The sequence below is a fragment of the Ranitomeya variabilis genome, chromosome 1 (genome assembly GCF_051348905.1).
Source record: "Ranitomeya variabilis isolate aRanVar5 chromosome 1, aRanVar5.hap1, whole genome shotgun sequence".
NCBI classification, from domain to species: domain Eukaryota; kingdom Metazoa; phylum Chordata; class Amphibia; order Anura; family Dendrobatidae; genus Ranitomeya; species Ranitomeya variabilis.
Genome location: NC_135232.1, coordinates 1,037,738,645 through 1,037,764,213, shown reverse-complemented (window position 1 = coordinate 1,037,764,213; position 25,569 = coordinate 1,037,738,645). Strand labels below are relative to the sequence as shown.

The following is a 25,569-nucleotide window of genomic DNA, read 5'->3' as shown; positions in this document are numbered from 1 at the left end:
TCCACTAAGTTGGGGCCAGTCCCCTGACTGCGACCTGGTCCCTCCACACCTGGATTCGGGCCCCATGGGTGGCTTCTGCACGTCCCGTGCCCCTAGGACCCCTTCTCCTTCTTCAATCTCTATCTCGTTTTAGTCTTTTCTCTCTCTCTAGCTCCCTCTGATAAAGAGCTTCTTCTCTCCACGTCTGCTCCACCCCTTCTCCCTCCTCTGACTGACTCCCTCTCAATTCTCTCTTCAGGCTGTCAGGAGCTGCAGACCCTCACGTCTGCTCAGCTCCACTTCTCCTCACAGACTCTACTCTGCACTGTTCTTCCCACCTTCTAAGCTCATCCTCTTTTTCCTACCTACCCCACCCACTCCCACCACCCATTCCTATCCAGTCTGGAATGAGGCTTTCCTCCATAAGGGTACGCCCAGGTGCCCCGACTGAACTGGTGTGTGTTGGATGTGAGTGTTAGAGTCCTGCGTGGTGTCTCCTCCTTACCTGAGAGTGGGATACCACACCTCTGGATGAGGTGCAGTACCTCTGTGGCGACTGGACCCCAGAGGCGCCACACAAGTAACCTACGGTAATGTACATAATTGGTGCAAAAATTCTGCAGAAAAACTGCAACATCAAAAACTCATCACACAATCATTGTAGGAATATAACCTAACGGTATGTGTATGGCTATGTTCACATGTTGCACTTTTTTCTTAAGGCAAAACCTGCTCTTTTGGCAGTAAGAAACTTGCCTCAAAAAAGCAGGTTTGGCTTAGTTTTTGTTGCGTTTTTTTTTTTTGCTGCCTTTTCTCAGGATTGATTGATTTGTCTGTTGTGCATGATGATAAAGTTTAGTGCATATAAAAAAATCTGATTCGACTTCATCAGGTTTTGGCACCAAAAATGCAGCAAATCCTGATACCTGTGTTTTTTGCAGCACCTTTACAGCATTTTTTGCCCTACTTATTGCTTTCAATAGGTGAAACATGCTGAAAAAACGCTGAAAGAAGTGATGTGCTGCATTTGGCAAAAACCAAGGTATTGCATAATAAAACAAGTGGTGTGCATGAGATTTCTGAAATCTCATAGACTTTTCTGGTACTGTAAAATGCAGCTGAAAATTTGCATAAAAAAGCAACATGTGAATATACAGTCATGGCCAAAAGTTTTGAGAATGACACCAAAATTATATTTTCACATGATCTGCTGCCCTCTGGTTTTTATTAGTGTTTGTCTGATGTTTATATCACATACAGAAATATAATTGCAATCATATTATGAGTACCAATAGGTTATATTGACAGTTAGAATGAGTTACTGCAGCAAGTCAATATTTGCAGTGTTGACCCTTCTTCTTCAAGACCTCTGCAATTCTCCCTGCATGCTCTCAATCAACTTCTGGACCAAATCCTGACTGATAGAAGTCCATTCTTGCATAATCAATGCTTGCATTTTGCCTGAATTTGTTGGTTTTTGTTTGTCCACCCGTCTCTTGATGATTGACCACAAGTTCTCAATGGGATTAAGATCTGGGGAGTTTCCAGGCCATGGACCCAAAATCTCTATGTTTTGTTCCATGAGCCATTTAGTTATCACCTTTGCTTTATGGCATGGTGCTCTATCATGCTGGAAAAGGCATTGTTGGGCGCCAAACTGCTCTTGGACGGTTGGGAGAAGTTGCTCTTGGAGGACATTCTGGTACCATTCTTTATTCATGGCTGTGTTTTTAGGCAAGACTGTGAGTGAGCCAGTTCCATTGGCTGAAAAGCAGCCCCACACATGAATGGTTTCAGGATGCTTTACAGTTGGCATGAGACAAGACTGGTGGTAGCGCTCACCTCTTCTTGGCCCGAGCACAAATCCCACAGGACAGCACAAAGGAACGCACATCCCGCGACAAAGAAGGCCACCAAAAGGACCTAGCCACCAAATCCCTGGTACCAAAGATCCCAGGATGACCCGCTAACACTGAAGAATGAACCTCGGAAATAACTCTACTGGTCCATCTATCCGGGACAAACAGTCTCTCCAGGGGACAACGGTCAGGTCTATCGGCCTGAAACTCCTGCAGCACCCGCCGCAAATCAGGGGAGATGGCAGACAAGATCACCCCCTCTCTGAGGATACCAGCCGGCTCAGAAACTCCCGGAGAGTCAGGCACAAAACTCCTAGAAAGGGCATCAGCCTTCACATTCTTTGAGCCCGGAAGGTATGAAACCACGAAATCAAAACGGGCGAAAAACAGCGACCATCGAGCTTGTCTAGGATTTAACCGCTTGGCAGACTCGAGATAAATCAAATTCTTGTGATCCGTCAAGACCACCACGCGATGCTTGGCTCCCTCAAGCCAATGTCGCCACTCCTCGAATGCCCACTTCATTGCCAACAACTCCCGATTACCAACATCATAATTCCGCTCGGCAGGCGAAAACTTTCTAGAAAAGAAAGCACATGGTCTCATCACCGAGCCATCAGAGCTTCTCTGTGACAAGACAGCCCCTGCTCCAATCTCAGAAGCATCAACCTCGACCTGAAAGGGAAGAGAGACATCAGGCTGACGCAAGACAGGAGCCGAAGAAAACCGACGTTTCAGCTCCTGAAAGGCCTTAACGGCCGCAGAAGACCAATTAGTCACATCAGCACCCTTTCTAGTCAAATCCGTCAAAGGCTTAACCACACTAGAAAAATTAGTGATGAAGCGCCGGTAAAAATTAGCAAAGCCCAAGAACTTCTGAAGGCTCTTCACCGATGTAGGTTGAGTCCAGTCATAGATGGCCTGGACTTTAACTGGATTCATCTCGATAGTAGAAGGGGAAAAAAATAAAGCCCAAAAAGGAAACCTTCTGGACTCCAAAGAGACATTTAGAGCCCTTCACAAACAAGGCATTGGCACGCAGGACCTGAAACACCATCCTGACCTGCTTCACATGAGACTCCCAATCATCAGAAAGGACCAAAATATCATCCAGGTACACAATCATGAATCTATCCAGATACTCTCGGAAGATGTCGTGCATGAAGGACTGAAACACGGAAGGGGCATTAGAAAGCCCAAAAGGCATCACCAAGTACTCAAAATGACCTTCGGGCGTATTAAATGCTGTCTTCCATTCATCGCCCTGCTTTATACGCACAAGATTATAAGCTCCTCGAAGATCTATCTTGGTGAACCAACTAGCCCCCCTAATCCGAGCAAACAGATCGGACAGCAGAGGCAAAGGGTACTGAAATTTGACCGTGATTTTATTTAGATGGCGATAATCTATACAGGGTCTCAGAGAACCATCCTTCTTGGCCACAAAAAAGAACCCTGCACCCAAAGGTGACGAGGACGGACGAATATGCCCTTTCTCCAAAGACTCCTTTATATAGCTCCGCATAGCGGTATGTTCTGGTACAGATAAATTAAAAAGTCGACCCTTAGGGAACTTACTACCAGGAATCAAATTTATGGCACAATCACAATCCCTATGAGGAGGTAGGGCACTGGATTTGGGCTCATCAAATACATCCTGGTAATCCGACAAAAATTCAGGGACTTCAGAAGGAGTAGAAGAAGCAATTGACACCAAAGGAACATCGCCATGTACCCCTTGACAACCCCAACTTGACACAGACATTGCTTTCCAATCCAGGACTGGATTATGAACCTGCAGCCATGGCAGACCCAACACGACAACATCATGCAAATTATGTAACACCAGAAAGCGAATAACCTCCTGATGTGCAGGAGTCATGCACATAGTCACTTGAGTCCAGTATTGAGGCTTATTCTTGGCCAATGGCGTAGCATCAATTCCCTTTAGTGGAATAGGGAATTGCAATGGCTCCAAGATAAAACCACAGCGCCTGGCAAATGATAAATCCATCAAATTCAGGGCAGCGCCTGAATCCACAAAAGCCATAACAGAGTAGGATGACAGAGAGCAAATCAAAGTAACAGACAAAATGAATTTAGGCTGTACAGTACCAATGGTGACAGACTTAGCGAACCTCTTTGTGCGCTTAGAACAATCAGAGATAACATGAGTGGAGTCACCACAGTAAAAGCACAACCCATTCTGACGTCTGTGATTTTGCCGTTCAATTCTGGTCAGAATCCTGTCACATTGCATAGACTCAGGCTTCTGTTCAGAAAACACCGCCAGATGGTGCACAGGTTTGCGCTCCCGCAAACGCCGATCAATCTGAATGGCCAAAGACATTGACTCATTCAGACCCGCAGGCGTGGGGAACCCCACCATAACATCCTTAAGGGCTTCAGAAAGACCCTTTCTGAAAATCGCTGCCAGGGCACACTCATTCCATTGAGTGAGCACAGACCACTTCCTAAACTTCTGACAGTAAACCTCTGCTTCATCCTGACCCTGAGAGAGAGCCAGCAAAATCTTTTCTGCCTGGTCTACTAGATTAGGTTCCTCATAAAGCAATCCAAGGGCCAGAAAAAACGCATCCACATTTAGCAATGCAGGATCTCCTGGCGCCAGGGCGAATGCCCAATCTTGAGGGTCACCACGTAACAAAGAAATAATAATTTTAACTTGCTGAGCAGAGTCACCAGAGGAACGAGGTCTCAGAGAAAGAAACAATTTGCAATTATTTTTGAAATTCAAAAACCTAGATCTATCTCCAGAGAACAGCTCAGGAATTGGTATTTTAGGTTCTGACATAGGACTGCGAACTACATAATTCTGAATGCTTTGTATCCTTGTAGCAAGCTGATCCACCCAAGAGGACAGACCTTGAATGTCCATATCTGCAGCTGAGTCCTGAACCACCCAGACAGGGCCGGACTTAGCCCAAAAGGCGCCCTGTGCGAGACTGCAGGACGGCGCGCCCCCCCCCCTCCAAACTTTGAAAGAAAACAATAACTCTTTAATATTCACAACAACACGTTTACTTAGAAAACTTGTGTTTCCCTGCAAAACACTTGAAGAAACACTAATATTGCAATAACGGGAATTATAAAGTGCTTTAAAGCGGACCAAAAGGAAAAAATGACGCTTGGTCCAAAGCCATATGGGCTGACAGCCAATCAGAGTGCAGAGCGGCGGCCTGCAAGGCCAAACACCGCCACACCATGACCAGATGACATATTACCACCACAGTGATCGAATAATATCAAATACAAGGAACGAATACCACAACATCATGACCAGACCACATATTACCACCACATAGTGACTGAATACTACAATACTGATCAATAATAAAAAAAACCACAATACTATCACCATAAGTGCCATTATACACAGGAGATCTGTACTTAGTATGCAGCGTCTGTGTATAGGTAATACAGTGATCACCGGTGACATACACAGGACCTCAGTATATAGTATACAGTGTATAGTGTCAGTGTATAGGTAACACACTGACTCACCAGTGACATCTCTAGGTGAAGTCCTTCATCTTTCATCCCGCACAGACCGCCATCACTTCATCCAGCCAGGACTCGTCTCTGCAGGAAATAACACAGTTATCTCGAGTTCCACTTGCAGAACACATTACTTAATTTTCCCAACTTCTACATTACACCACATGAAGAAGGCGACATAGTGTCACTCTACACAGTAATAGGACCGCCCCTCCATTTAAAACAGTATACTCAAAAAATAAAATAAATACATCACTGCAGTAATAATATCCCTTAATTAGCCCCTATGGTAATAATATTCGCCATCCTGGCCCCCGTGTGTCTCATTCCTGGCGTCAGCCATATATTCTCCCATCCTGCCCTAATGAGTATCTATCCTGCCCCATATGATCTTCCCATCCTGCCCCATCTGTCTCCATCGTATCCATCCTGCCCCATCTGTCTCCAATCCTGCCTCCAGTGTCTCCAGTCATGACGCCATGTCTGTCATCCTGCCCCGTGTCTCCATTCTGCCCCTGTGTCAAGCATTCTGCCCGTGTCCAGCATTCTGCACCAGTGTCCAGCATTCTGCACCAGTGTCCAGCATTCTGCACCAGTGTCCAGCTTTCTGCCCCTGTGTCCAGCTTTCTGCCCCCTGTGTCCAGCTTTCTGCCCCAGTGTCCAGCTTTCTGCCCCAGTGTCCAGCTTTCTGCCCCAGTGTCCAGCGTTCTGCCCCAGTGTCCAGCTTTCTGCCCCAGTGTCCAGCGTTCTACCCCTGTGTCCAGCGTTCTGCCCCTGTGTCCAGCTTTCTGCCCCAGTGTCCAGCTTTCTGCCCCAGTGTCCAGCTTTCTGCCCCCGTGTCCAGCTTTCTGCCCCAGTGTCCAGCTTTCTGCCCCCGTGTCCAGCGTTCTGCCCCCGTGTCCAGCTTTCTGCCCCAGTGTCCAGCGTTCTGCATCAGTGTCCAGCGTTCTGCCCCAATGTCCAGCGTTCTGCCCCCGTGTCCAGCTTTCTGCCCCAGTGTCCAGCTTTCTGCCCCAGTGTCCAGCTTTCTGCCCCAGTGTCCAGCGTTCTGCCCCAGTGTCCAGCGTTCTGCCCCAGTGTCCAGCGTTCTGCCCCAGTGTCCAGCGCTCTGCCCCAGTGTCCAGCGTTCTGCCCCAGTGTCCAGCGTTCTGCCCCAGTGTCCAGCGTTCTGCCCCTGTGTCCAGCGTTCTGCCCCAGTGTCCAGCGCTCTGCCCCAGTGTCCAGCGTTCTGCCCCAGTGTCCAGCGTTCTGCCCCAGTGTCCAGCGCTCTGCCCCCCCTGTGTCCAGCTTTCTGCCCCGTCTCCAGCTTTCTGCCCCAGTGTCCAGCTTTCTGCCCCAGTGTCCAGCTTTCTGCCCCAGTGTCCAGCGTTCTGCCTCCCTGTGTCCAGCTTTCTGCCCTGCCCCCCCCCTCCCGATCGCCGCTCTCAATAATAATTTAAAAAAAAAGACAAGTTCTTCTTACCTGACCGCGATCCTGCTCTATCTGCTTATCGGTGGGGGCGGCCATCTTCCTGAGGCTGCGCGTGCGCAGGTGGAGTGCTCTGCTGCCCGGGGCTTCAGGAAAATGGCCGCGGGATGCCGCGCATGCGCAGATGGAGATCGCGGCGGCCATTTTTCTGAAGCCGAGAAGCGAACAGCCAGGTAAATTCTGCGCCGCCGGCGACCCGCCCCCCCGCATTGTGCCGCCCCCCGCATTGTGCCGCCCCCTTCCTACGCCACTGCCAGGGGGGGCCCGATGACCGGGGGCGTGGTAACCGGAACGCTGGCAGATGGAAATTTTAGAAAACGGCTGCCCCGTACCGGGTCGTACCGGCTGAATCCCACCCCTGATTTTGATGTAATGTGACATTAATCTGCTGAGCTCAATAAATGCGCCCCTTGTATGCTAACGAGCCTTGGCGCCCTGTGCGGCCGCACAGGTCGCACAGGGCAAAGGCCGGCCCTGCACCCAGAGATTAAGGGGAGGAGAGAGGCTAAACACACTGCAGAGGAAAAAAAAAAACCTCAGAGCTTCTCTTATCCCTCTTTTGCGATGCATTAACACTTTACGGGCCTGCTGTACTGTTATGATCCTGGTGGTTAGAACACATGAACTGACCAGATAAATAAACCCAAAAATACGGACAAGCTCTGGGAATGTGGGAACTTTACTGACCGCAATTCTGATCCTATCAAACCACACTATAGGCAGCCGTGGAGCGTTCCTAACTCGGCCTAGACGCCTCGTTCACAGCCTGAGAAACTAGCTACCCCTAGAGAGAAACAAAGCCTCACTTGCCTCAGAGAAATTTTCCCCAAAGTGTAAGCAGCCCCCCACAAATAATAACGGTGAGTTTAAGGGGAAAACACAAACATAGAAATGAAAATAGGTTTTAGCAAATGAGGCCCGCTAGTAACTAAAAAGTCAGAAGATAGCAAGGAATCTGTGCGGTCAGTATAAAATACTACAAAAGTATCCACGCAGAGAATACAAAAAGACCCCCACACCGACTCATGATGTGAGGGGCGCAACTCCGCACCCCAGAGCTTCCAGCTAGCAATCAAATAGCATATAAGCAAGCTGGACTGAACTCATAACATACTGAGAAACATTTTCAAATAGAAATGAGCTAAAAAGGACTAGCATGAACTTAGCTTCTCACGAGGAGACAGGTCACAAGGGAAGTCCCAGAGAGATCTGAACCTGTACTGAATACAACGACAGCAGGCAACAAGTAAAGGTCCAGATGGAGTTAAATAGGCAGCAGGCCTAGCAGGAAACGAGGCAGCTGGAGTCCAGCTACAGACCAGCCGTAACACTAAAAGCCACCAGAGGGAGTCCATGAACAGAACTCACAAAGTACCACTCATGACCACAGGAGGGGGCCCGAGAACGGAATTCACAACAAGTCCGATCCCGCAGCTGAAACAGTTTTAAGATACGGTCCTGGCGCTTGCTGGTCTTTCTTGGGCGCCCTGGAGCCTTTTTGACAACAATGGAAGCTCTCTCCTTGAAGTTCTTGATGATGCGATAGATTGTTGACTGAGGTGCAATCTTTGTAGCTACGATACTCTTCCCTGTTAGGCCATTTTTGTGCAGTGCAATGATGGCTGCACGTGTTTCTTTAGAGATAACCATGGTTAACTGAAGAAAAACAATGATACCAAGCACCAGCCTCCTTTTAAAGTGTCCAGTGATGTCATTCTTACTTAATCATGACTGATTGATCGCCAGCCCTGTCCTCATCAACACCCACACCTTGTTAATGGATCAATCACTAAAACGATGTTAGCTGCTCCTTTTAAGGCAGGACTGCAATGATGTTGAAATGTGTTTTGGGGGTTAAAGTTCATTTTCTGGGCAAATATTGACTTTGCAAGTACAGTAATTGCTGTTAAGCTGATCACTCTGACATTCAGGAGTATATGCAAATTGCCATTAGAAAAAATGAAGCAGTAGACTTTGGACAAATTAATATTTGTCTCATTCTCAAAATTTTTGGCCATGACTGTAGAAGTTGCAGCAGAAAAATCTGCTGCAAAAACTGGAGTATTGGCAGGAAAACACTGAATAAAATACACTCGTTTCTGCTTGCATTTTGTGATGCTTTTCTTTCCCATTCCTGAAAAACGCTGAAAGAAGTGTCTGCCTGCAAATATTTACCTGCTTCAAATCTGTAAGGAAAAAATAAGCATCGTGTGCATGAGATTTCACAAATTTAATTCACTTTGATGGGAGATTAAAAGGCCAGCAAAAATACACAGGGGAAAAGCACAATGTGTGAATAATATTCCCTGAGCATTGCCAGACAACCTAGGTGTGATATTACATCATGGATGTACGACAAAGAGGTTGTCCTCTTTTAAGGATATTTGTTTTACTTAAATACTGATATTTGGGGCTAAAAAAATAATTTTTGCTATTGGATTTCATGTAACATTGCGTAGTTTGCCTTCTATAGCTTCTGAGTTGCACTGTCTTTGGCTGGCTTCAGAATGAGTTAACTGAGAAGCCATCTTACAGATGCACCTTTTCTGGGGTGGCTGGGGGCAGATGTTTTTAGCCAGGGGGGGCCAATAACCATGGTCCCTCTCTAGGCTATTAATATCTACCCTCAGTCACTGGCTTTCCCACTTGGCGGAGAAAATTGCGCGGGAGCCCACGCCAGTTTTTTCCGTGATTTAACACCTTTAAGAAAAGCCGGTAATTCAGTGCGGTGTACAGTAAAGTCACACTGATAAGTTAGAATAGAATAGATAAAATAAATGTCTACACATAGTATAGGTAGATATATATATATACACTCACCTGCCACTTTATTAGGTACACCTGTCCAACTTCTTGTTAACACTTAATTTCTAATCAGCCAATCACATGGCGGCAACTCAGTGCATTTAGGCATGTAGACATGGTCAAGACAATCTCCTGCAGTTCAAACCGAGCATTAGTATGGGGAAGAAAGGTGATTTGAGTGCCTTTGAACGTGGCATGGTTGTTGGTGCCAGAAGGGCTGGTCTGAGTATTTCAGAAACTGCTGATCTACTGGGATTTTCACGCACAACCATCTCTAGGGTTTACAGAGAATGGTCCGAAAAAGAAAAAAAATCCAGTGAGCGGCAGTTCTGTGGGCGGAAATGCCTTGTTGATGCCAGAGGTCAGAGGAGAATGGGCAGACTGGTTCGAGCTGATAGAAAGGCAACAGTGACTCAAATCGCCACCCGTTACAACCAAGGTAGGCCTAAGAGCATCTCTGAACGCACAGTGCGTCGAACTTTGAGACAGATGGGCTACAGCAGCAGAAGACCACACCGGGTACCACTCCTTTCAGCTAAGAACAGGAAACTGAGGCTACAATTTGTACAAGCTCATCGAAATTGGACAGTAGAAGATTGGAAAAACGTTGCTTGGTCTGATGAGTCTCGATTTCTGCTGCGACATTCGGATGGTAGGGTCAGAATTTGGCGTAAACAACATGAAAGCATGGATCCATCCTGCCTTGTATGGAGCATCTTTGGGATGTGCAGCCGACAAATCTGCGGCAACTGTGTGATGCCATCATGTCAATATGGACCAAAATTTCTGAGGAATGCTTCCAGCACCTTGTTGAATCTATGCCACGAAGAATTGAGGCAGTTCTGAAGGCAAAAGGGGGTCCAACCCGTTACTGGCATGGTGTACCTAATAAAGTGGCCGGTGAGTGTATATATATATATATATATATATATATATATATATATATATATATATATATATATATATATATATGTGTCAGTAAGACACACACACACACATACTGTGTATATATATATATATATATATATATATATATATATATATATATATATATATACAGTGGGGCAAAAAAGTATTTAGTCAGTCAGCAATAGTGCAAGTTCCACCACTTAAAAAGATGAGAGGCGTCTGTAATTTACATCATAGGTAGACCTCAACTATGGGAGACAAACTGAGAAAAAAAAATCCAGAAAATCACATTGTCTGTTATTTTATCATTTTATTTGCATATTATGGTGGAAAATAAGTATTTGGTCAGAAACAAACAATCAAGATTTCTGGCTCTCACAGACCTGTAACTTCTTCTTTAAGAGTCTCCTCTTTCCTCCACTCATTACCTGTAGTAATGGCACCTGTTTAAACTTGTTATCAGTATAAAAAGACACCTGTGCACACCCTCAAACAGTCTGACTCCAAACTCCACTATGGTGAAGACCAAAGAGCTGTCAAAGGACACCAGAAACAAAATTGTAGCCCTGCACCAGGCTGGGAAGACTGAATCTGCAATAGCCAACCAGCTTGGAGTGAAGAAATCAACAGTGGGAGCAATAATTAGAAAATGGAAGACATTCAAGACCACTGATAATCTCCCTCGATCTGGGGCTCCACGCAAAATCCCACCCCGTGGGGTCAGAATGATCACAAGAACGGTGAGCAAAAATCCCAGAACCACGCGGGGGGACCTAGTGAATGAACTGCAGAGAGCTGGGACCAATGTAACAAGGCCTACCATAAGTAACACACTACGCCACCATGGACTCAGATCCTGCAGTGCCAGACGTGTCCCACTGCTTAAGCCAGTACATGTCCGGGCCCGTCTGAAGTTTGCTAGAGAGCATTTGGATGATCCAGAGGAGTTTTGGGAGAATGTCCTATGGTCTGATGAAACCAAACTGGAACTGTTTGGTAGAAACACAACTTGTCGTGTTTGGAGGAAAAAGAATACTGAGTTGCATCCATCAAACACCATACCTACTGTAAAGCATGGTGGTGGAAACATCATGCTTTGGGGCTGTTTCTCTGCAAAGGGGCCAGGACGACTGGTCCGGGTACATGAAAGAATGAATGGGGCCATGTATCATGAGATTTTGAGTGCAAACCTCCTTCCATCAGCAAGGGCATTGAAGATGAAACGTGGCTGGGTCTTTCAACATGACAATGATCCAAAGCACACCGCCAGGGCAACGAAGGAGTGGCTTCGTAAGAAGCATTTCAAGGTCCTGGAGTGGCCTAGCCAGTCTCCAGATCTCAACCCTATAGAAAACCTTTGGAGGGAGTTGAAAGTCCATGTTGCCAAGCGAAAAGCCAAAAACATCACTGCTCTAGAGGAGATCTGCATGGAGGAATGGGCCAACATACCAACAACAGTGTGTGGCAACCTTGTGAAGACTTACAGAAAACGTTTGACCTCTGTCATTGCCAACAAAGGATATATTACAAAGTATTGAGATGAAATTTGGTTTCTGACCAAATACTTATTTTCCACCATAATATGCAAATAAAATGATAAAAAAACAGACAATGTGATTTTCTGGATTTTTTTTTCTCAGTTTGTCTCCCATAGTTGAGGTCTACCTATGATGTAAATTACAGACGCCTCTCATCTTTTTAAGTGGTGGAACTTGCACTATTGCTGACTGACTAAATACTTTTTTGCCCCACTGTATATATATATATATTTATTTATTTATATTTATATTTAGTATAGAGCTACAGTAGATAGCAGAAAAGCCGGCAATTGAATTACTACTGCTATCTCCTTATCAAACCTGATAGGATATGAGGCATGGTTTACATACAGTAAACAATTTCCTATCCCTTATATTTTTACATATTCCTCACTAATAATGTTAGTAGTGTGTGTGTGTGCAACATTTGGGAGCTCTAGGTGTTAAAATAAAGGGTAGTGAAGGCAAAAGGGCCAACAAGTGCTAAGCATCTCTGGGAACTCCTTCAAGATTGTTGGAAGACCATTTCCGGTGACTACCTCTTGAAGCTCATCAAGAGAATGCCAAGAGTGTGCAAAGCAGTCATCAAAGCAAAAGGTGGCTTCTTTGAAGAACCTAGAATATAAGACATATTTTCAGTTGTCTCACACTTTTTTGTTAAGTATATAATTCCACATGTGTTAATTCATAGTTTTGATGCCTTCAGTGTGAATTTACAATTTTCATAGTCATGAAATTAGAGAAAAATCTTTAAATGAGAAGGTGTGTCCAAACTTTTGGTCTGTACTGTACATATGAGGAAAAACTGCCTCTTCACCTGGTTACTGTGCCACCCCATTTACCATTAACACCTTTTTCCGTTCCTTGGGCTAGTGTGGGATCCTGGAGCTGAGCTGTCCCAAAAGTACCCCAGGATACTTCCATCTTCGGAACTGATGTGGTCTACTTGATATTCCCTTCCAAGACCTCTAGGGTAAACCTAACGGGATTACACTCTGTTCCTATTATGGTGAACTGCCCGGATATAACTTTACCTTGGCAGGATTAATTTTGCTCTCCCATAAGGACCAGTACAGGGGCAAGTCTCTTCCCCAAGCAGTTCCGTATGGAAGGGTCTTTACTACTCCCACTGTATATTTAATCTCTCCACACAGGGTGGAAAAAGATCCACCATCAGATACTCCCAGAGTTCCCCGTGTATACACAACTCTGATTTTTTGACCTTCTGAGTTTTCCCCAGCAACCAATGACCCATTGACAAGTGTCACTAGGCTGAGTCCAAGAGAGCCTCCTCTGGTACCCCCTGATGCTTACCTAGCACAAATGAGGTTCACTTCTTGTGACATCTGTATTCATTCGCATTGCAGACAGTCTGGGCATATATGGATATCTGTCAAGTAAACCCGCTGATAGTGGCGGCACCTCTGTTCCGCAAGAGCAGTTTTGGGGATAATGGGCTTCCCCTCTCAGTTTTGGCACTATTCTGGCTAACTACAGGGGAGGGCCATATCCCTTTCCCAGGCTCCTGACCTTGTAGAACCCGGCGTGAAACTTGTGGTGGGACAGAGTCCCATACGAAGTCCTGGGTGTCCACATATCGCTCTATCAGACTAACCACCTGATGTAAGTTGCCTGGGTCCCTTTGTCCTACCCAGCGCTGCATGGTTACTGGCAGAGGTTGCACCAACTGGTCAAGTACTACCCTCTCTACTTTCTGGGTTGGTCTTAAGGTCTCAGGCGAGACCCATATTTTTACTAACTGCAACAAGTCAAACACCTGAGACATAGCGGGGTGGGACTCCACAAAGGAGCACTGGTAGACATGTTGTGCCCACAGATATGTATTAACCCCCAGTCGGGCAAGGATCTCACCTTTGAGTTTAACATAGTTCTGGGCATCCTCTCAGCTGAAGTCAAAGTATACCTTCTGGGCGTCTCCTATCAAGAACAGGGCTACCACTTCAGCCTACTGGGAAATTGGAAAGCTCTCCCCTCCACTGTGCGTTAAAACACGGTTAGGAGAGCTTCCATGTTGTCCTTGGGACTCATCTTTCTCACCGCTCTGATGACTTTGTCCCGGGCCTCAGGACGAATTGGTGTCGGTGGTCTGGCTGACTGGATGTTACCAGAATAGACGAGACTGCCACGTCTTTTGTCTGTTCCCCGGGACCTGTCTCCTGGTTTTGTCTGACCGGGCAACCACTTGGTACGAAGGGGGGATGCTGTCAAAATCACGAGCGGCCCTGGCGCTCCCACTGTGTGTGACAGTGGCCATGCAACCGCAGGTAGTGCCTGCTTCCAACCAAGTCGCCCGTCCAGAGTGACTAACCCGGCCCTCTGACATCCCAGTTGTGGAGAAACCATGCAGTGAGGCATTACCTGAGAGCCCTACCTCTCCTGGGACAGACCCAACCTCAATTGCATGCTCCCCCTCCGTAGTTGTCTGCCCCTGTCTGTCCCCTCTATGACAACTTCACAGGATAACTGGTTCCAGCATGCCTGCTGGTCGCACTCTAAAGGCCCCGTCTCACATAGCGAGATCGCTAGCGAGATCGCTGCTGAGTCACTAGTTTTGTGACGCAACAGCGACCTCCATAGCGATCTCGCTATGTGTGACACGTACCAGCGATCAGGCCCCTGCTGCGAGATCGCTGGTCGTGTCCGAATGGCCTGGACCTTTTTTTGGTCGTTGAGGCCCCGCTGACATCGCTGAATCGGTGTGTGTGACACCGATCCAGCGATGTCTTCACTGGTAACCAGGGTAAACATCGGGTTACTAAGCGCAGGGCCGCGCTTAGTAACCCGATGTTTACCCTGGTTACCAGCGTAAATGTAAAAAAAAACAAACAGTACATACTCGCCTTTCGGTGTCCAGGTCCCTTGCCGTCTGCTTCCTGCTCTCACTGACTGCCGGCCGTACAGTGAGAAGTGAGAGCGCAGCACCGCTGACGTCACCGCTGCGCTCTGCTCTCACTGTACGGCCGGATCTCAGTCAGAGCAGGAAGCAGACGGCAAGGGACCTGGACACCGAAAGGCGAGTATGTACTGTTTGTTTTTTTTTACATTTACGCTGGTAACCAGGGTAAACATCGGGTTACTAAGCGCGGCCCTGCGCTTAGTAACCCGATGTTTACCCTGGTTACCCGGGTGCTGCAGGGGGACTTTGGCATCGTTGAAGACAGTTTCAACGATGCCGAAGTCGTTCCCCTGATCGTTGGTCGCTGGAGAGAGCTGTCTGTGTGACAGCTCCCCAGCGACCACACAGCGACTTACCAACGATCACGGCCAGGTCGTATCGCTGGTCGTGATCGTTGGTAAATCGTTTAGTGAGACGGGGCCTTAAGGCATTATTACAGCTAGTGTAATTGATCTCCCCCCAGGGGAGAGGGACACAGTACACCACCCACCCCTACATCCCTATTAGGAGGCATGTTAATGACATTGACATCAACAGGGGTGGACATTATGTTGTTGTCTGGAGGAACAGGCCTTGGGGGTTCTGTAGCCACATACTGCATTCTTTGCCGCCCCAAGTTTGTCCCAAGCAAAACACTTGCTGGAATATTCAAGGTTACCCCCACCTCAGTCACTCCCTTCCCAGTGCCTGAGTCCAAATACACCATGGCGAGAGGCAGCGCTGGTTTGACTCCTTCAATCCCGGAAACAGCGAGGGTTTTCCCTGGTACCAAATCCTGTGGGGACACCATCTGAGGAAGCACTAGAGTCATCTCAGCGCTGGTGTCCAGCAGTCTCATGGCCACGGCCTATGGTGACGGGCTGAAAGTTGTCAAGGGACCTCCCACCATCCCCACCCACAGACAAAACACCATTTCTGGGACAGGGACAGGTCTTCTGGTGCTGGGGACACATGGATTTTAAGTGTCCCTGCTATTTTCAGGGATGACATAGTTGGAGTTCACCAATGGACAGGTGCCCGCTTGGGAGCAGGAACAGAAGGCACCACGATCGTCTTACTCCCTCTCCAACCAGCAGGTTTCTTTTACTTCTGGAGTCCTGTCCTTGGAGTATTCGTCGGCAAGTATCTCTTGCAGAGGCCCCCTTTGGCTTCCAGTCACTGAGATACAGTGGGAGGTCCTCCAGGTAGTTTCAGAAAGCTGCTCAGTTGTGATAAGCTTCTACAGGTGCTGGACGGTGGTGAGGTCCAATCCCGTGGTCCATTGGTCAACTTCTCTCAGTAGGGCCCGCATGTGATCGGCTCAGCTGTGTGCAGGACCCCACTGCATACTCCGAAGCTTCACCTGTACATCTCGGGGGTCAAGTTACACTGCTGGACCAGAGCCTGGTTGATATCCTCATAGCATAGGGTGGTCTTACTGAGCAGGTACCCAAAGATTTCCCCTGAGGAGAGGGGTTAAGAACTGGACCCATTTGTCCTCAGGTAGATGGTATTGATGGTCAGTATTTTCAAATGCCAGCAAGAAAGTGTCCAATTCTCTTACTTTGTCCAGCAGGGGGGAAGTACTCCACCCTTAGCTTCGGGACACGAGTCTCGGGATCACACCTGGCTGAGGTCTGTGGCTGGATCTGGTGTTAGAGTTGAAGCATTTGTTGCTGGTGCTCACGCTGGCGTCCTGCAGATTCTGCTGCCTCACGAAGTTCTGCTGCTGCCTTGCAACATTCTGCCATGAGGGTCTCGTAGATGGCCTTGTCCTCAGCCTGGAGACTGGACAGTGCAGCTTGCAGGAGGGCATGTGAGTCTGCCTGGCTGGGGGGACAGCCAGGTGGTGATCGGCCAGCCGGTCGACTGGCTCCTTGGAGAGCCGTGGCTGGACTGCCACTCTGCTTAAACAACATCACATTCCACCTCCTTCCCACCATCTGTAGCATTGACCATCTCCCTAGCCTTGCCTCGGGTGCCACTGGCCATCCTTGCAACCTTTGGTCACTGACGCAGAGCTGCAATCTAATGTGCCTACACACCTTAGTGTATGTGCACACGATCAGGAATTGGCAGCGTTTTGGACGCAGCGCATGCCCGCTGCGTCCAAAGCACTGCTGGCTATTGAACACAGGTGACCTCGCATGTGTTCATTGAACCGTGCGGATTCATTGCGTCCCATACATTGGACTTGTGAAATTTAACTTGCGGAGGCTCGGTCTGGAGAAACACGCCGCATGTCCGTCTTCACGAGTGAGTCGTGGGCATCTGTGGACTCATAGTGGTCATGGGATTTCTTGAAATCCCATCCACTATCCTGTAACATCTGGACACTGCGGGTTGGATGCTGTTCAAGTGTGCTGCATGCAAACCCGCAACATTTACCCTTATAATATTTGCACTTGGACTGTCTAGTGCTGAGCTGATCTTAAGACCTCAGTGGCAAAAAGCTAGTGCTGGTAGTCTTTAGTGTCTTAGAGTATGGGTCCCACACTCACACACACTATGATCCCACCACGCTGCTACAACATGTGATGAATGGCACCAGAGATATAATGCTCATCCCATCACTGCCACCACGGTGAGTTTCGTGGTGCGGGTACATCACATGTACCAACATGACATTCTTCACCGCCCTGGGGACATGTAAGGTCAGCTTGGCACAGTTTTACACAGACAGCCCCTGTCCACACAGGCCCAGGGAAGCACGGGGAGTGAGAGAATGTGGCCCACGTAGTCACTGACGTGGCACTGCACTCAATCACAACCCTGACAGGCTAAGAAGCCCCTTTCACAAGCACCAGTAAATCAGAACTTTATCAACCCAGTAGGACTGCCACCAGTTCCTCTTTAGTTATAACCCTAGTCCATTAACGGGAGTAAATTGGGCCAGAAACCAGCCCCGGTAGCATGGAAAGTTAAATCCGAGTATACAGATCTGTGGATTCATGGATCGAGATAAAAGAGTAGCTCAAGCTTAAATTATATATTTATTCACCCTATGGACATGCTAGACAATACACTATATACACAATGGTTATACATATACAATAGTCAAATATGCAAATACAGGTGAAGTACAAAAGATATAAGCAGATGAATCATGTCACTTGTCGTTTTTATGTGAAACCATGTGTGCTGGGCTGCATGGGGGCATGAGCTGGCACTGATTCCTTTCCTCCCAGCATGTTACTCAACGTGGCCCCCCCCTTTAGAAGTGAACAGCAAGCTTAACAAAGAGAGCGAGCCCATGGCCTTACACAAGCCATTATCCCCTTGGTTGGTCACTCCTTTCCGCCTTATTCCCCTCTCCTGAGTATTTGAAGCTAAAACTCCCAAAACCTATGAAGGTTCATAACTTCCTAACGGAAGGGTGGTGGTTCTGGCACCATCAGATCTGGCCGGGCCCCCTTATGCTTAAAGACCAAACAAGGCTCTGCTACCGGGCTTCTGCTATCCGTTCTGCATATATCCCCACCTTGGGGTGCTAGTATGGATCGAGACCCTGAAAGGCGTTCAGCATGTTCCAGAGATCTCAAAAATGTAACCCCATATCCAGTTTTTCATTCCCAGGGTGTCGATTGAGATTCCTCCTTTTGTCTACCTCTTTGTATTTATACTTTTTTGTATATGTATTAATTGTGTAATGTATTACCAATAAAATCATGTTCATTTTTTTTATATTGATGAAGTCAGCACTCCATTTTTTCAATTTCCGTTATGGGGCTATCAACCTATCAACAGGCTGAAAGCAGTATGTGATGTAGAGACAGAGTCCCAGATTCCAGCGATGTTAATTTACTGGCTGTTTGCTGCAGTCTTCATGAAATCACAATTTTTTTTTGCTGCAGATCTAGCAGTGCTCTGTATAACCCTGGCCACTCACCTGAGGCGGGATGGATGGAGTAAGTTCAGACCATGTTTCCTTAACGATCAGACCCAGACATTACACGTACATAGCACATTTATAAGATTATCTCAACACAAGAACTTTCTTTTTAACAAATCCAATAGTGTAAATTATTATTATTCCAAGACTAACCTCCTAAGTGTTAGTCGGGCAGAAAACGCCTTACTGTTCAAAGTAATTTCTATACCCATTATGTACTAGAAAGTCGCCCACAGCTCTATAAAAAGCTTGTAGCTGTGAAGGTGATGAAATATACCTGTTTACTGTAGAGGAACACTGGTTGTAATTGGCTTCTCCGCTGCCTATGACATCTAGTTGACTTTTCTCATAAAATAATAAAGATGTTTGCGAATAACATGGTGGAACCTGGTCCAGGCAGCCAAAAGTATAGGCTATCAATAAAAAGTACTGCATGTAGCAAATTATATAACAAGAGTTTCCTCCACATGCAATAATAATTGGTTCCGGGAGGACAATTGTATGTTGAAAACATTTTACACTAAATCCTTAACTCCTTGAAAAAAATAAAGGATATCTGTAGTTTTTAACAATCAGGAGCTTATGGAAAATGTTTAATTACTCGCATGGGCCACACGTCAACCCCGACAGCAGAATTGTAAGTTGAAGGTGTAGTCTTGGTACAATGACCCAAGAGGAGTCATCTTAGCATGAAAATATAGTAACATGGAGCCACCGCAAATGAACAATGAGGACACTATTTATGGGATAGAGAATTCTCCAAAACACAACTGAAACTATGGTGCACATAATATGAGACAGAAGACTTTAGCAAATTAAGTTAAATCTTATAGCAGCAGAATAGACCTGAAGGAATAAGATTGATAACATTTTCTACAGTAGCGTAGAAAGTGTTATTCTCGACGGGGAAGGCTAACGAGATGGAGGTTGACTCGAGTAGGAAGAAAGATGACTTGGAGAAAAAACTCCCAACGACTTGGGGGTACTGGTTCAAAGGAGTAACATCTTCAAAGTCTGATACATTTTAGGTAAGGATTCATTAAGGTCTAATATAGACAACGTTGAAAAGGTCCTTGCTGAATATTCTTATCAGACTAGGTGATAACTTGGTGGTTTGATCCCTGAAAACCACCAATCTTTAGAACAGGGCACTCTCTCAGCGCTTGACTTTCTCAACAACAGTCTGATAAAGAAGGATTAGAGAAGGATTATAATGGCGATCTTCCAACAATATGGAAACTTTATGGGGGCAGAATAATTGTATATATACAGTGGGGCAAAAAAGTATTTAGTCAGTCAGCAATAGTGCAAGTTCCACCACTTAAAAAGATGAGAGGCGTCTGTAATTTACATCATAGGTAGACCTCAACTATGGGAGACAAACTGAGACAAAAAATCCAGAAAATCACATTGTCTGTTTTTTTATCATTTTATTTGCATATTATGGTGGAAAATAAGTATTTGGTCAGAAACAAAATTTCATCTCAATACTTTGTAATATATCCTTTGTTGGCAATGACAGAGGTCAAACGTTTTCTGTAAGTCTTCACAAGGTTGCCACACACTGTTGTTGGTATGTTGGCCCATTCCTCCATGCAGATCTCCTCTAGAGCAGTGATGTTTTTGGCTTTTCGCTTGGCAACACGGACTTTCAACTCCCTCCAAAGGTTTTCTATAGGGTTGAGATCTGGAGACTGGCTAGGCCACTCCAGGACCTTGAAATGCTTCTTACGAAGCCACTCCTTCGTTGCCCTGGCGGTGTGCTTTGGATCATTGTCATGTTGAAAGACCCAGCCACGTTTCATCTTCAATACCCTTGCTGATGGAAGGAGGTTTGCACTCAAAATCTCACGATACATGGCCCCATTCATTCTTTCATGTACCCGGATCAGTCGTCCTGGCCCCTTTGCAGAGAAACAGCCCCAAAGCATGATGTTTCCACCAGCATGCTTTACAGTAGGTATGGTATTTGATGGATGCAACTCAGTATTCTTTTTCCTCCAAACACGACAAGTTGTGTTTCTACCAAACAGTTCCAGTTTGGTTTCATCAGACCATAGGACATTCTCCCAAAACTCCTCTGGATCATCCAAATGCTCTCTAGCAAACTTCAGACGGGCCCGGACATGTACTGGCTTAAGCAGTGGGACACGTCTGGCACTGCAGGATCTGAGTCCATGGTGGCGTAGTGTGTTACTTATGGTAGGCCTTGTTACATTGGTCCCAGCTCTCTGCAGTTCATTCACTAGGTCCCCCCGCGTGGTTCTGGGATTTTTGCTCACCGTTCTTGTGATCATTCTGACCCCACGGGGTGGGATTTTGCGTGGAGCCCCAGATCGAGGGAGATTATCAGTGGTCTTGAATGTCTTCCATTTTCTAATTATTGCTCCCACTGTTGATTTCTTCACTCCAAGCTGGTTGGCTATTGCAGATTCAGTCTTCCCAGCCTGGTGCAGGGCTACAATTTTGTTTCTGGTGTCCTTTGACAGCTCTTTGGTCTTCACCATAGTGGAGTTTGGAGTCAGACTGTTTCAGGGTGTGCACAGGTGTCTTTTTATACTGATAATAAGTTTAAACAGGTGCCATTACTACAGGTAATGAGTGGAGGAAAGAGGAGACTCTTAAAGAAGAAGTTACAGGTCTGTGAGAGCCAGAAATCTTGATTGTTTGTTTCTGACCAAATACTTATTTTCCACCATAATATGCAAATAAAATGATAAAAAAACAGACAATGTGATTCTCTGGATTTTTTTTGTCTCAGTTTGTCTCCCATAGTTGAGGTCTACCTATGATGTAAATTACAGACGCCTCTCATCTTTTTAAGTGGTGGAACTTGCACTATTGCTGACTGACTAAATACTTTTTTGCCCCACTGTATATATACACTAGATTGTGGCCCGATTTTAACGAATCGGGTATTCTAGAATATGCATGTCCCCGTAGTATATGGACAATGATGATTCCAGAATTCGCGGCAGACTGTGCCCGTCGCTGATTGGTCGAGGCAACCTTTATGACATCATCGTCGCCATGGCAACCATTATGACATCTACGTCGATACTATGCCCGTCGCTGATTGGTCGAGGCCTGGCGGCCTCGACCAATCAGAGACGCGGGATTTCCATTATGACATCTACGTCGATACTGTGCCCGTCGCTGATTGGTCGAGGCCCAGGCGGCCTCGACCAATCAGACGCGGGATTTCCAGGACAGACAGAAAAACCCTTAGACAATTATATATATAGACTAGATTGTGGCCCGATTCTAAAGCCCCCGTCTCACATAGCGAGATCGCTAGCGATATCGCTGCTGAGTCACAAGTTTTGTGACGCAACAGCGACCTCCATAGCGATCTCGCTATGTGTGACACGTACCAGCGATCAGGCCCCTGCTGCGAGATCGCTGGTCGTGTCGGAATGGCCTGGACCTTTTTTTGGTCGTTGAGGTCCCGCTGACATCGCTGAATCGGTGTGTGTGACACCGATCCAGCGATGTCTTCACTGGTAACCAGGGTAAACATCGGGTTACTAAGCGCAGGGCCGCGCTTAGTAACCCGATGTTTACCCTGGTTACCAGCGTAAATGTAAAAAAACCCAAACAATACATACTTGCCTTCTGATGTCCGTCAGGTCCCTTGCCGTCTGCTTCCTGCTCTCACTGACTGCCGGCCGTACAGTGAGAGCACAGCAGTGACGTCACCGCTGCGCTCTGCTCTCACTGTACGGCGGCTCAGTCGGAGCAGGAAGCAGACGGCAAGGGACCTGACGGACATCAGAAGGCAAGTATGTACTGTTTTTTTTTTTTGGTAACCAGGGTAAACATCGGGTTACTAAGCGCGGCCCTGCGCTTAGTAACCCGATGTTTACCCTGGTTACCCGGGTGCTGCAGGGGGACTTCGGCATCGTTGAAGACAGTTTCAACGATGCCGAAGTCGTTCCCCTGATCGTTGGTCGCTGGAGAGAGCTGTCTGTGTGACAGCTCCCCAGCGACCACACAACGACTTACCAACGATCACGGCCAGCTCGTATCGCTGGTCGTGATCGTTGGTAAATCGCTTAGTGAGACGGGGCCTTTACGCATCGGGTATTCTAGAATATGCATGTCCCCGTAGTATATGGACAATGATGATTCTAGAATTCGCGGCAGACTGTGCCCGTCGCTGATTGGCCTGGCGGCCTCGACCAATCAGAGACGCGGGATTTCCGGGACAGACAGAAAAACCCTTAGACAATTATATATATGGATTGTAGGGATCTGTACTCAGTCGGCTGCAGTTGATGTAGGCACAGAAAGCGGTATCACTGGAATGTCCAAGCAAGTTTATTTAACGGCTTAGGCTACTTTCACACTAGCGTCGGGCTCGGTCCGTCGCAGTGCGTCAGGCCGAGGTCCCCGACGCTAGCGTTGTCTCCGCCGCACAACGGGGGCAGCGGATGCATTTTTCCAGCGCATCCGCTGCCCCATTGTGAGGTGCGGGGAAGTGCGTGGAGGTGGGGGCGGAGTTCCGGCCGCGCATGCGCGGTCGGAAAAAGCGGACCGTCGGGATCAAAAAGCGTTACATGTAACGTTTTTTGGTCCCGACGGTCCGCCACAACACGGCGCAACACTTACGAATGTAAGTCAATGCAAAAAAAACGCATCCTGCAAGCACTTTTGCAGGATGCGTTTTTTCGGCAAAACGACGCATTGCGACGTATTGCAGAAAACGCCAGTGTGAAAGTAGCCATAAACTGCTCTGGTTAGGAAAACAAATGAACAGCCTTTTCTGGCACAAAGTAACAAACAGAAAAAATAAAACAGCCCATATAGTATAGCGTGTCTGCCCGCACAGGCCAGTGTCTTTAGCACACTCACAATGGAGGTCTCCACACCTCCAACCACAAACACTGAATGAGGCAATTGGCTTCCATTTTATTTACCAAACCATTGGCTTCCTCCTTGGGCGTTATATGTTTATATCTGGTTAGTACTGATTGTGCGGGTGATGGGTTTCAGAGATAACATTAGGAAAGGTTATGAATGTCTCATAGTGGACAACCCCTTTAATATTGATTGTTTAATGACCTTTGGATAGATCATCAGTATCAGATTGGTAGGAGTCTGACTGCTGGCCACTTCCTCGAATCAGGTTGAAGGGCTTGAGGTGATACCACCTTTTCATTGGTAATCAGGCACATCTCCTTACCTTTTAGTGTCTGTACCGGTTGTTTTTGCTGGATGACTTTTGGTTATCATTGGTACCATTTTAGAATACTTACCCCTTTTTATTTCTATTTAAAAGGAATGTAGCAGGAAACCCACATGTAGCATGAATCAGACGCTGGCAGTGTTATTGTAGCCATTTACAGTATGTTCCCTTCTGAAAACATTGCAGCATCTTAGAGAAAACATTGGCAGGTGACCATGTGTCTTGGATGATTTGTCTGAGGTAGTTTCCTGACGTCTTATTCCCGCCCCACTCTTCTCCCATAGACTGAAAGGTCACTCCCTATACACACATAAGGAGATATCTTCTAGTCAAGAAGAGTGGCGGCTTTACCCCATTCCAGAAACCATCTTTGGACAAGTCATCCAATATGCATATTCACCGGCCAGCTTTTCAAAGTGTTTTCTCTGAAACGCCGCAGAGCGCCAGTGTCTGATTCAGGCTGCCTGTGAGAACCTCGTTCTGGCCTTGCTCAGGCTCTCATACACTTACATTGAGTTGTGACTTCCTGCTCACCCAGCAAACACTGGATTGATGCAGCAGGTCATAAACTGTTGGAAACCGACCGGAGCGGCGCTGATAGAAGGTGACGATGGCTGTGGGTAAGTATAGACTACGGGTGGGGAACAAGACTACGGGCGTGGAATAGGTGATATCAATCCAGCGGTATAATAAAAAAAAAGCTGGATTCGTATGGGTTAGGGTTAAACCTTGCGTTTGAATAAGCCTTGCCGTTTACTGGCCAAAACTCTAAGCAATTAATAAGTTAGATGAATAATGTATGCCTAACATCTCCGCTTTCCCTCTGTCACCCACATTAATTATTCTTTTTTTTAGTAAGCCAATATGATCTATTCTTTTTTTACCTTTTGGAATTTCTTTTATATCATCAGTAAGAGTCTGTATTCCAGCTGCTAAGTTTAGGCTTATGATTGACTTCCTTCTATAAATCTTGTGCGCATTTAGGTCAGGAATTAGGACACTCTCCTGCCCCCAGCCTGTATGCAGAACGGAGGGTCCTGGTCGTCTTAGTGCCTCTGATCAAGAACACACACTTCTGTAAATAACACTTGTGTGGCCTTTATATGATGAACATCCTTCGCTCCTCATTTCTTCCTTTTTTCTAATGTTCCTTCCTAATGTGAAGTGCTGTGCTGCCGTCAGCCCGCTCGTATTAATGGTGGCCGTAATCTCCGTGTCCAGATGCTGTGGTGTTACAGTTACTACAGGAGGGGTCTGATGCTGCACGGAAAGCATCCAGAACATCTGCTGGGTTCACATTTACTGTAAAAAGCTCTTCTTCACTTCATCGCTTTCATTTATTCTGCTCTTCCATTCACTGATTCCATTAAATGCGGAGATAAGACAATTAAGGCTTTTTACTGGAAATTGACTTTATTATATATCTACACGCCAGCGATATTTTCTCATATGAAATGCTCTGTCTGTAGGAAGGAATAATCAGATTATCGATTCATTCCCTGTGTGTGTTCCAGGA

General features: G+C 46.7%; 1 protein-coding gene across 1 annotated transcript in view; it reads left to right on the top strand.

The window, feature by feature from the left end:
• ZDHHC2 (zDHHC palmitoyltransferase 2) overlaps positions 1 to 25,569 on the top strand; it is a 193,209-nt gene that overhangs the window by 79,442 nt on the left and 88,198 nt on the right. The gene's annotated exons all lie outside the window — the stretch shown is intronic.